Below are 11,765 nucleotides of genomic sequence, written 5' to 3'. Positions count from 1 at the left end.
AAGCTGTTGCAAACACGCAACTTTTTTGTGTTGTTCAGTTTTTCATACTCGCGGCGGTTCAAATTTTTTTTGAATGCGTAAAAATGTGTTTTTAACGGTATACATAAAAACTTTTAAACCATCAATCGGAATATAGCATATAATATACCATTGGAAAGCTTATGAATAGGAGCATCTTTTTCATGTAGACACACGTTACAAATTTTTATCGTTTAAGAGCAGTTTTGTAAATGGAAAAAACAACGTTGTTTTTTGCCTGTTTTTTATATATAATTGAAGGTCGGACGTCTCGCACTAGAGATCTTGAGCTTCATCGGGGGGAGCACGTGAACTTCTTGCAACAAACCTTTCAACCTTTTTGTTTTGTACTCTTATATTACTATCTAAAATGCATTCCTTGCAGTGTTGAACTTCTCGTTGTTTCACCTTGAACTTCTTTCAGGTTTTTTGTTCAACCTCTCTCACAAGATTTTTGAACTTTCTCGGGCCGAGCACTTGAACTTCTAGTAACAAAATTTTCGGCCCTGGCTTTTTGATTATTTTTTTGCATACAAATGCACACTGTGCAATACATGAACTTTTGGCAGTTATCAATCTGAACTTCTCTCGGTTACGTGAAAATATATGAGTTTTTTTATAGACATTGAACCGCTCTACCTTTTTTATTTGAACTTCATTGTGTAATTTTTAGAAATGTGAGAATTGAAAGTTTTTTTAGAAATATTGGACTTCTTCGTTATTTGAAATTGAACTTATTGGTTTTATTATTTAGTAACTTGGAAAATCCGATTTTTTCAAATAAATATCATACTCCTCCGCTTCTTCCAACTGAACTTCTTGGTTTTATTCATTTGTAACGAGAAAACCTGAGTTTTTTATATACTTTGAACTGCTCCTTTTTTAAAATTGAACTTCTTGCTTTAATGTTTAGTCTTGGGGAAATCTGAGTTTTTTTACAAACGTCAAATAGCTTCATTTTTCTAATTTGGACTTCTTAGTGTTATTAGTATCGGGAAAAGTCCTAGTTATACAAACAAAAAATTGTTATTTTAATGCAAGTTTCTTCGTTTTATTATTAGAAACATGATTTTTTATTAAGATTGAATTACTCCATTATTTACATTTGAACTTCTTAGTTTTATTTATAGAAACAAAAAAACTGAATTACTTATTAAAATCGAACTACTCTACTAGTTTAATTCAAACTCATTGGTTCTCTTAGAAAATGCATAACTTGCATTCCCCCTTTCATTAATTTTTGTTTTTGCGTTCAATAACAAAGAGAACATTCTTTTTCTTGTTAGAGTTTTGAAGTGAATTTTCTAGCTTAAATTTTTGTTTTTGCTCTTTTTAAATTTATTTGTCACTTCAAGTTCTAAAAAATTGCATCTCTCTCGTGTTTTTACCTTGCGTATTTTAATTTTAATTTTGAACTTGCTGATATAACACACTCGACCTTCTCGAACACAACATTTTGACCTTCACAAAAAACTCATTAGGAGGATAAACAAACTGGTTAGCATGACTAGGCGGTGGACACAAAAATGTTTCTTACATTTTGTACGTAAATACACAAGTAGCTAAAATTTTGTCGTGATGATTTTGCACATACAAGCATAAAAACCCACAAGAGCAATTCTTTCTTATTTTTTTCTGGCTCCAACGATCTTAAAGATGGACTAGCTTTATTTATAGAACACTTGCAGACGAACACCTACTTGTGAAAAGACACGTTTTTATCCAAATACAAATGCCGTGGAGTTATTCTCCACCACACACATTTTTTATCCTCTCACGGCCACAGTTGTTCTCTGTTCTTAGTATGATTATTTTTGCATTCTCAGTAATTGGGAAGGAATACATAAAATAGGAAAGAAAGCTAGCCACCACACATGGGAGCTCGCTATGCTGCTCTTTGACGAGCTGGCCCTAGGAAAATTTTAGATGTTCGTCTAGTAGTTGGCGGTTTCAGTGTCGTTCGTTCTTGTTTGACTGTACTATAAACTGAAGCCAACCTATACCTCTTTCGAGTTATGCCCGCTGCCACTGTCTATCCCCATTTATCTATTTTTTGTACTTTACTTTCTTTTAGAAGTTCAGATTCAGTTAGAAATGCAGATTGAGAAGTGCAATTTTCTTTCTCTGTGGTGCCGGTAGTAGCATAAATTCAGAAAACAAACAACCATAATAAGAAATGCGATGTTGCTGATCCTTCTGTAGCCTACATGGCACAAGCATAATGTTGAATTGAATTAGTTCCTAGTGGCAACTGCCGGGGGAGTAGAGAAACATATGCAGGCGGAGGCTGTGGCGGCACTAGGTGTTGTTCGTCATCCTTCCCATTCTGCACACATGGACTGCGTGCTCTCCGTGGTGTGGGACGATGACGCTTGGTCGACGTTACGCAGCAGGCCGATGGCAACGCCGTTGGTTGCATGGGGTAGGTTGAACTGAAGCGGTTGCACATATCGACCTTCTCTCTCTCAGCTTTGGCAGCATAGGAACCGGTGGGAGAAATGTTGCGAGGTTCTAGCGAAGCGCTGTCATGCCGTGTGTGGTTGCAGAGAGATCCGGCCATGGTGTCCGCGGCCGGAGCTTGGCAGCGGCTCTCACAATTGAGGAACACACCGACTGGGGTGGGGCAGCAGGGCGTTGCGGCCACACGGACAACTGCAGAGTCGCGTGGTGGTGACGGTAGGTGTGCGCTGACGGCGGGATGCGCGCTCAGGGATGGGGCGGCGGGCGGACGGCCGGAGGTGCGCGGGTGGTGTGGGATGCAGTCGACGCGATGGGAAGGGGCGGCGGGATGCGGCAGTTTTTTCTCCGATCCAGGAACAAGTCAATCACCGGGGATTTGTGCAAGCGAGGTCTGGAGGCGGAGGGGTGGGGGAAGGGGGGTAGTTCACCGGAGGCGCCGGTCGCCGGATGCCATGGGAAGCGAGATTCAGAGGTGGGGGCCAGTTCGCCAGGGAGTGGGAGGCGGGCGGCGATCGTGGTGGATGGTGGGAGTTGGCGATGTGGTTGGTCTGGAGTTCTGGAACAGCTCTGTGGCTCCTTATAGGGCGCGTTGTGATTAGTATAACTATTCTAATTTTGGGATTAGAATAGTGTTACTCTATATATATAATATATAATATAGAAAAAATGCATCCTACCATTAGGTGGTAGTTACCCCCACCACCGTTACCCTCGGATTGCATTTAGATTGGTGCTAATATTAACGGGTTGCTGGCGAAAAAAGGTGGATGCAGCTGCCCCGCTCGAGCTGTTAGTTGAAGTCCCTATTTTCTTGGCTATAAAAATGGTAGATTAGAGGGGACCGTGCCCACAAGATCATTGGTTTGTTGACCAGTTTTTTATATCGACGCCAAGAAGTATATACGGCGGCGGCGGTCCGGCGGCGATGTTGCTGCTCCAAATCAGGTGCGGCGGCGGAGAATGTGAATTAGTAATGACAAAGAGGTACACATCAATATTTTATGAGAACATTAGCTTTCCCTGGATTTGGTAATTTCTTTTTAATGTATCTGGATTTGCTATCTTCCTCTAGATGTGAGAGCGCATACTCATCTGAGAGTTTGCCGGCGACGCGAGACCAAGGATGTGAAGCGTGGTAATTTACAAGGAGCATCCCACATGAGATTGCTCCCGCACGGCGGCGGCAATAACGATGTACAACTGCTCACAGCTGATAGGTAACTGGTTGACTGTCCTGGCGCGGTGGCGGGCATGGCGACATAAACGACACACAACGGAGTGATACTGCTCCGTCGTGGCGGCAACGTACGGTTGCAATAGATATGCTGGCACAACAAACTCCATAGTGAGACAACGTGTTAGAACATGGCCACATGCAACGATGGAGGAAGACAATAGTGTATATGATGAATCAGTTGTACCATTTTGCACATTGATGTGATATACTAAGAGATATACTTCATACTATGCTTTTTTTAGTTTGAATTGTTCATAGTAGAATTTTTGTATTATACTCCATACTGTCGTTCTTCATTATACACCATATTACCTTCTTGAATATACTCTCCCCGTGTGATGAATAAACTAACTTCCATAGTGGATTAGTGGTATGTCATGGACATACAAATTGCCACACTTAATTATACTCTAATTTAATTTCATTGACATACTCTTCTCGTACTCCAATAAAGCAGATACTCCATACCCTAGTTACGTACACACTAGGTACCTAATTCACATACTACTTGCTACTACTCCATACTGAGGCCCAGGAGTATCTCATTATGATACACATGTGGCATCATGTCTGCATCATTTACGTACACGCCATTTACTTCATAATGATCGGATGCTTTAGCTAGATGTAAACATACTCTTGATTGTTGTCGCCAAAAAAAATCTCTCTATTGTAAATGACGTTCTCCATACGACTTGAATACAGATACTCCATACTTCCTTTTTTATATACTTTATACTGGCTATACTTAGATGCCATACAATCTACTTAACACACGACATTGCAATGACACTGATTAAAATTGACGTGGATGTGGCGATTACTTACGATGAAATTCCTTACAAAGTAATTGTTAAACTATATACTTCATACTACGTACCCTAAAAATACTACATATACTCACACTATATTCTCCGTCCATTTTAGGATATATACTCCGTTCTCTTTCGTAGTATATATTGTATACTCCTTTCTTTACATACTATATACTCCATACTGTTCCCGGGAAAAATACTCCATACTGTTAAAAAAACTATATACTCCAACCCACTGCATGGGTGGTGCATGCATACCCTATTCACAAGGTAGCCGCATCTTATCTATCCAACCAGATGCCTAGCCGAAACTGCCGCAAGTTGTTGAACGAACGTGTGAAGCTATTTACTTAATCGGTAAAATAATTCAAGGTAGATGAAACGCTAATGGATCTGTAACAATCCCTTAACCCGATTAGGCTGGAACTACAGAGGACACATGGCATCCATACAGCTAGGTGGTAACTACCACTGCTTGTAGATAAAATTTGTCCATATAATATATATATATATATATATATATATATATATATATATATATATATATATATATATATATATATATATATATATATATATATATATATAAAGATGCGGTTGCAAAATGATAGGATCATCGTGGATGTGCCAGCGGCCACGACCGAAGTGGTGACCCTGAAGCAAGCGCTGTCCCAGGCCGAAAACAAAGCGGCCAAGGAGCGCACCGAGCAGGAAAAACAAGAGGCACGGGTGGGCGAGGTGCAGCAAGAGCTCCAGGGTCTCGTGAAGAAGCACGAGGCTTTGGAGCTTGACTCGAAGACGCGAGAGTCCAAGCTTGTCGCGGCCCTCGAGAGCACAAAGCATGCCAAGGCTGAAGCCCAAAAGGCCCTCTAGGAGATTGAGGCGATGAGGAAGATAGCGGCGGGTAAGGCATTCAATATGCAAAGCAAGCATGTGAAAGTAAATTACTTGTTACTTACCCGAGTCCGGAGCTCTCGAGGAGCATTCGCAGATTTGCCCCGCAACGTGTCGGATGCCGCGAAGTATTACCAGGCCGAGGAGGGAAGCTCGACGGAGAAGTTGTTCTGGTCTCAGTATACTGGGACCAAACACCCGATGCCTGTGAGCGACCAGCTGAAGCAACTGGTTGAGCTGCACAAGGTGGCCGAACAGGCCATGAGGGGCCTTATAGTCCGGATGTGGCCCGGCGACTCTCTTCCCAACAGCTACTTCGGCCTGGTGAGGCGACTTGTGGATGCCCATGGCTGGAAGTCATAAAGTGGTCCGTCTGCATCGAAGGTGCACGCCGGGCTTTTGCCCATGCGAAGGTGCACTGGGCCAAGATGGACGCCGAGAAGCTGGTGAAGGAGGGGCCGCCGCAGGGCAAGGAGCATCGCCACCCCGAAATGTATTATGAGGGTGTCCTGAAGGGTGCCCATCTTGTGGCGGACGAGTGTGCAAAGGATGTAATTTTTGAATGAACTTGCTCGTGTGATCCTGTATTATGAAAACTTGTTCATGTGCGCTATGCAACGCTTGTTTGAATTTAAGATATTACTTTCTGCGCGGCTGTTTATCAAATCAGAGAGATGGCCAGTCGTCGGCTTCTGCCCCCATGCTACGAGTGCTGGGGTGTTCGGGATAAACCTGAGCACTCTTTTTCCCATTGTTGGGTCCTTCGAGGGAGGTGCTCAGCACAACGAACAAGGCAATCAGACTATAATGCTTTATCACTCTCACTTAGCCATAGAAGTCTATAATTTTAAATTTTGGCGAAGCCCCTAGTATTCGGAAAGCCGAATTCGGGGCGCTATACACGCCTTAAGCCGGACAAAGCCGACTCCTCGCTCTAAGCGGCATAAGTCTTTAGGGACTCGAGACCTCTCGAACAGCGACCAGCTCTCGCCTTATCATGACAGTCAGTTTTAGCTTTCTCTACTGAGCTGCTTGCCCAGATGAACCGGGGCACAATCGCAGTAGTTCTCCCAGTGCTATCTTAGCCGATATAGCGAAACGTAAGGTACCAAAACATGGGAGCCGGGCAAACCCAACTATTGACCAAGACATGATTCGGAGCTGATGCATATAATGCTATAAGTTCAGGGTGTCGCATTGTCGAAGGTGTTCAGACTTCTCACGTCGTATTATGGGGTACGCTTAAGCCCCTGGCGTATTGTCCGTACCAGAGTGTACAGGTGCTGAATGTCATGAATGAACATATATATAAAAAAAGAAGAATAGAGAATGCGATAATAGTCTAGTGCTATGCATTGTTTATTCAAAAAGGTGCGTTGAAGCAGAATGATACAAGTAGTGCGATAAGCAAAAAGTAGGACTATTTGACATGTCCCCTTCCAGGGCAACCTGAGGAATGGTATTTGAAGCAAGTATCTCACTCGTTGTCAGAGACCACCTGGTAGTTCCGTGGTGCGACGTAGCTTTCTGCCTCCTTGGTTGTTGCATCGTGTGTCCGGCAATCGTACTGCCGGACGGGGCTTCCAGAGATTAAAGTCCCGAAAGAGAGAAAAATAACAAAGCGGGAAGCCCCTAGTGCGGTTGAGCCGCGTCTTGGGGCGTGCTGTAGTCGTGCCCCCCTCCCACCTGTGCCCATGGTATTTTCAATGCGTAGTTATGTATGCGTGGCACGGATTTCGCCGTTTGGCTGGGACTGGGGTGGGGGCCGCATTGCTATGCGAGCTCGGAATGTGCCAGGCGGTCTTGTTGCCGATTACTCCGAGCGCGCTTGAAGGTGTCCGGGTCTTTAATCACCGAACTGGTGGATTGCCTTAAGAGGCTGCTTTGCGCTTCTACTGCGAGGGCCGCACTGTGCTCCTCCGTGCGGAGAGAGCGCTCTGTGTTTCCATTGACTATGATGACCCCCCGAGGTCCTGGCATCTTGAGCTTGAGATATGCATAGTGCGGTACCGCGTTGAATCTCGCAAATGCGGTTCGCCCGAGCAGTGCATGATAGCCACTTCGGAACGGGACTATATCGAAGATTAACTCTTCGCTCCGGAAGTTATCCGGGGATCCGAAGACCACTTCCAGTGTGACTGAGCCTGTGCAATGGGCCTCTACACCTGGTATGATGTCTTTGAAGGTCGTTTTTGTGGGTTTGATCCTTGAGGGGTCCATACCCATTTTGCGCACTGTGTCCTGATAAAGCAGGTTCAAGCTGTTGCCGCCGTCCATAAGGACTCGAGTGAGGTGAAATCCGTCGATGATTGGGTCTAGGACCAGTGCGGCGAGTCCGCCATGACGGATACTAGTGGGATGGTCCCTGCGATCGAAGGTGATCGGACAGGAGGACCATGGGTTGAACTTTGGGGCGACTGGCTCCAATGCATAAACATCCCTTAACGCACGCTTCCGCTCCCTCTTGGGGATGTGGGTTGCGTATATCATGTTCACCGTCCGCAGTTGTGGGGGGAACCTCTTCTGTCTTCCGGTGTTCGGCTGCCCGGGCTCCTTCTCGTCATCGCTATGTGACCCCTTATCTTTGTTTTTGGCATTTAACTTGCCGGCCTGCTTGAACACCCAACATTCCCTGTTGGTGTGGTTGGCTGGCTTGTCGGGGGTGCCATGTATTTGGCACGAGCGATCGAGTATTCGGTCCAAACTGGACGGGCCCGGAGTGCTTCTTTTGAATGGCATTTTCCGCTGACCTGGTTTAGAGCCTCTGAATCCGGCATTGACTGTCGTATCCTCGGTTTTGTCATTGTTGATGCGGCGCTTGTGTTTGTTCTGACGTGACCTACCATATATATCCTTGGTATCTGAAGTACCATGGATCTTTGATATATTATTGCTGCGAGGCAGCCAGCTGTCTTCTCCCGCGCAAAAGCGAGTCATGAGTGTCGTGAGGGCTGCCATAGATTTCGGCTTTTCCTGGCCAAGGTGCGAGGCGAGCCACTCATCGCGGATGTTGTGCTTAAAAGCTGGTAGGGCCTCTGCATCCAGACAGTCGACGATTTGATTTTTCTTTGTCAGGAACCGTGTCCAGAATTGCCTGGCCGATTCCTCTGGCTGCTGAATTATGTGGCTCAAGTCATCGGTATCTGGTGGTCGCACATAAGTGCCTTGGAAGTTGTCGAGGAATGCGGCTTCCAGATCTTCCCAACAGCCGATGGATTCTGCTGGCAGGCTGTTGAGCCAATGCTGAGCTGGTCCTTTGAGCTTGAGTGGGAGGTATTTGATGGCGTGTTGATCGTCACCACAGGCCATGTGGATGTGCAGGAGGAAGTCCTCGATCCATACCGCCGGATCTGTTGTGCCGTTGTATGATTCAATATTTATGGGGTTTGAAACCCTCTGGGATTTAGTGATCCATTACTTCCCTGTGAAGCATATGGGGTGTGCGGCGCCTCTGTAGTGGGCTATGTCGCGACGCAGCTCGAATGAGTCTTGTCCGCTGTGTTCGGCCCGGCCGCATTTACTTTTACTGTATACGGCGTGACGGTTATCATCTCGTGTATTGGCGCGCCCTCGTGATCCGTAGATCGATCTTGCGTGTTTTGCTTTGTCCTCCAATACGTCTTGCAGGTCTGCGTGTTTCCCCGTGCCTTGTCATTTTTATTTGAGTGGCGTCGAGGTGCGGGCTGAGTTTTTGGCTGAAATGCCTCTCTATCGCGGCCACGAGGTGGCCGATCAGCCGCGTCATATGCTAGAGATGTAGGTTTTAATGCTTCCTCCTCCAGTCGAGGTAGCAACCTGCGCTTTGGGTAACTCTTGGAGGGGCGTTCGAGTTCATATTCCTCGGCCGCAAGGACTTCAATCCATCTGTCAGCTAGCAAATCTTGATCTGCTTGAAGCTGCTGCTGCTTTTTCTTAAGGCTATTTGCCGTGGCTATAAGCCGTCGCTTGAAGCGCTCTTGTTCGACGGGATCCTCCGGCACGACAAATTCGTCATCTTCGAGGCTTGCCTCGTCTTCGGAGGGAGGCATGTAGTTATCATCCTCCGCCTCTCCATCTGCCGCTCTCTCGGGAGGGCTAGCTTCTCCATCCTCCTGCTCTAAATCTTGCTGGAGGGGATTGTTGTCGTCTTCGGCACTGTCTGGAGTGCTATTATCTCCTATGCCAGTGTCACCGCTTTTGCTTTGGCGAGACTTAGAGCGGCGCCGCTGACGTCGGCGCTTGGGTTGCTTCTTGGAGGGGTCATCCTCCGCTGTCCCATCGTCGTTGCCTTCTTTGGGTGTGTCCACCATGTATATATCATATGATGAGGTGGTTGTCCAGTGCCCTGTGGGCAGTGGTTTCTCTTCGTCTCCCGCATCGTCGTCCATACCGTCGATGTCTTCGGAGTCAAAGTCGAGCATGTCGGTCAAATTATCGACAGTGGCTACTAAGTGGGTGGTGGGTGGGCGGCGAATTACTTTGTCATCCGCATCCCAGTCCTGCCGAACATAGTTCGGCCAGGACTCTCCTGACAGGGAGAGAGACCTTAATGAGTTCAGCATGTCGCCAAAGGGCGAGTGCCGAAAGACATCTGTGGAGGGTGAACTCCATGATCGGCACCCAGTCGGATTCGATAGGCGCGGGCGCAGGCGGTTCGGAGTCCGTGGCCGGGGAAGAATCCGGCAATTTGGCATCATGGCTCTCGTGAAGGGTAAGGTCGATACTCGGCTCGATCGCCGCTGAGAATGCGGACTCCGTGGCGGGGTCTATCCCCCCGTCCATGGATGGCGCAATCGTCTCTGAATTGACGGTCGGAGCGGTTGCCGGTGCGATCTCCTGCACACTGTCCGATGGTAGAGCTAAATCATGCTCATCGTGACCGTGCGGCGTACTCGGCAGGGGCTCGAATCCGTCGAACATCAAGTCTCTGCGGATGTAGGCCGTGTAATTTAAGCTTCCAAACCTGACCTGGTGGCCAGGGGCGTAACTCTCGATTTGCTCCGGATGGCCAAGCGAGTTGGCCCGCAGTGCGAAGCCACCGAATACAAAGATCTGTCCGGGGAGAAAAGTCTCACCCTGGACTGCATCGCTATCGATGATTGAAGGAGCCATCAAGCCTAATGATGACGACACAGAGGAACTCTCAATGAAAGCACCAATGTCGGTGTCAAAACCGGCGGATCTCGGGTAGGGGGTCCCGAATTGTGCGTCTAAGGCGGATGGTAACAGGAGGCAGGGGACACGATGTTTTACCCAGGTTCGGGCCCTCTTGATGGAGGTAAAACCCTACGTCCTGCTTGATTATTCTTGATAATATGAGTAGTACAAGAGTTTATCTACCACGAGATCAGAGAGGCTAAACCCTAGAAGCTAGCCTATGGTATGATTGTATGTTGTCCTATAGACTAAAACCCTCCGGTTTATATAGACACTGGAGGGGGCTAGGGTTACACAGAGTCGGTTATAAGGAAGGAGATCTACATATCTGTATTGCCAAGCTTGCCTTCCACGCCAAGGAGAGTCCCATCCGGACACGGGAAGAAGTCTTCAATCTTGTATCTTCATAGTCCAACAGTCCGGCCAAAGGATATAATCCGGATGTCGGGATACCCCCTAATCCAGGACTCCCTCACACACCATCATCACCAACTCTGCTTTTTATTGAACCGAGACAAATCTAACATGTGAAGTAAAATAAACACATAGGGTCTATACATACACAAATTATCTTAGGCACTCCAATAGTACGTCCACTACACATTCACGCATTTCACATCTTTCTACATCTACGGGAACCTACGAAAAGGTTAACATAAATTGCCTCTCTCTCTCTCCTCCCCTGATTTTCATGGTGGTGGGCCCCTCACTCCCCCCAATCTACAATTAACAGCTCGCACGTTTCACATTACATTAATTACGTAACTGGGATTACATAGGTGTAGCATTACTCGTCCTAAAAAACCCAACTAAGCCAACCTCCTAGCATATCGCGCGGGAAAAGACCCGGCCACGCCGTTTTAGTCGGGATTACCGGATTACTAGTAGTAGTATCTATGGATCGCGCGAAGCAACAAATTTTTTTTTGAGGGGGCGAAGCACCTAGTTTAAAAGGAAAAAAGGCGGTACACTCACAGCACTCCTATCGCGGTCGTATTGCACCCGACACACGTTCGGTCCTGCACACGGCTCACGCAAACGGAATGCGCTTCGGCTTGCCTCTTCACTGACACGTGGGACTGCACTTGGAGAAACCGACCATGCGCCAAACTCCCCCCGCCCACCGCGCGAAAATCCTCCCCCCCATAGCCAAAAATTCCCCCCAAATCCGATTCAACCGCCCTTCGGCCAACTAGCCAATAATA

At 46.9% G+C, this 11,765-nt stretch overlaps 1 long non-coding RNA gene across 1 annotated transcript; it reads left to right on the top strand.

Annotated features, from left to right (window-relative positions):
• Positions 1-3,360: 3,360 nt before the first annotated feature.
• LOC119351898 lies at positions 3,361-3,963 on the top strand. The gene is made up of 2 exons (XR_005170087.1): positions 3,361-3,462; positions 3,551-3,963. It is a non-coding gene; the product is annotated as an uncharacterized LOC119351898 (long non-coding RNA).
• Positions 3,964-11,765: the final 7,802 nt, after the last annotated feature.

Source organism: Triticum dicoccoides, chromosome 2A (assembly GCF_002162155.2).
Source record: "Triticum dicoccoides isolate Atlit2015 ecotype Zavitan chromosome 2A, WEW_v2.0, whole genome shotgun sequence".
Lineage (NCBI taxonomy): Eukaryota > Viridiplantae > Streptophyta > Magnoliopsida > Poales > Poaceae > Triticum > Triticum dicoccoides.
This window is presented reverse-complemented; position numbering and strand designations above follow the sequence as displayed.